This window comes from Aphanomyces astaci (assembly GCF_000520075.1).
Source record: "Aphanomyces astaci strain APO3 unplaced genomic scaffold supercont1.4, whole genome shotgun sequence".
Taxonomy (NCBI): domain Eukaryota; phylum Oomycota; class Saprolegniomycetes; order Saprolegniales; family Verrucalvaceae; genus Aphanomyces; species Aphanomyces astaci.
The window spans coordinates 3,936-5,370 of NW_009798267.1; positions in this window are offsets into that span (position 1 = coordinate 3,936).

The window sequence follows — 1,435 nt, forward strand, 5'->3', positions numbered from 1 at the left end:
AGCTTGTGTAGTTGGGACGGTTTGGCGTGGGTCGTCGGTGACATTACAGGCAGTACCAAAATAACAATAAACGTCCATTGTTGTGCGATTTATAACTTTAGATTGACAACCCATCCATTTTTTCAAACTCAATTTACAGTGTTCTTTGTGTACCCGACATTTATTGCTGTAACGTACTTTACCAAGGATTTCCACTTCACACCGTACTAACTGTACTATACTACATACTATAAATAGTCTTAATAGGTGGAATAATCAGAACTCCATGTTGTTCAGCTTCATCATTGTTTTGTCTCCCGCATCTTCTTGGCTTTCGGCCACGGGACCTTCGTCAAGGTAGCAAATATAACACTGACATTAGTGAGGTTAATCACGCCACGAGGCGCCTACTGACTACCATGCACTAAAGTACTCAGTACCTCCACTAAGGTATCGGAACCATTGACACGGTACACACACATAGTGTGTGTGTTAGCAATGGGTCCAACAAACGCACGACCCAACTGCTCTTCACGCTGCAGAACAATCATGAAACACCATAATAATAACAGTTCCGGGTATACGTATAATACCAGTAAACGTGCCTAATCTGTAGCGACTTTCCGGTGTCCACCTACCGCTACATTGGGGAGAGGCACGGTACAGTAGAGCCATGCATACTAAGTTAGTACGTTTCGAGAGGGCATATTTTGGTCGTCCATCGGGTCTGGTTTGTGCTGATAATAGAGGACTATCAAAACCACCGCAAACACCATTTCCGGATCATTTCGCATCCGGATAGAGGTTCATTTTTAATAATGTCGACGCCCATGCGCCAGAAATTGCATCATGATGTGCAACCAAAATTTCCCCAAATTATACTACTGGTCACAGTTCATTGGCCATAAATACTTCAATAAATGCCTACGATTGGTTAAAAGTACACTGGTTGCCGAGACACGACAACACTTAACGCGGTGATGATAGCGTACTGGACCCGCCGTCACAGGCATGGAAAGGCAGCCACCCGGTGTCAGCAGACAGTGGAGTACAGCGTCAGAGCAATACACTGAAGAGTCTATAGAGGAGGGTGTAGTACAACGACGATAAAGGAGTCCTCTGCAACACTCCTTCGTCCACCATCGTCACTGCACTCCACCACCCGCCATCTGGCACTCGGCGGGTGGAAGACGGTGGAGCGCAATGAAGATGGTGGACGGAGAAATGGTGCGCCGTGGACCTAGAATTATGAATAAGGAAGGGGAGAGAATGGAGGACGGCCACCACTGCACTCGACGGTAGCGGACTGTGGGGTACAGCGACGGTGAAAGTCATCGGAATACCGGTATAGCTCAGCAGGTACACTCCAGACGTTTTCACGACTCGACGAACGCAAACGCATTATATTCTCCGCATAGTGTGTGCATCGGTATACATCACAGCGACGGTGAAAGTC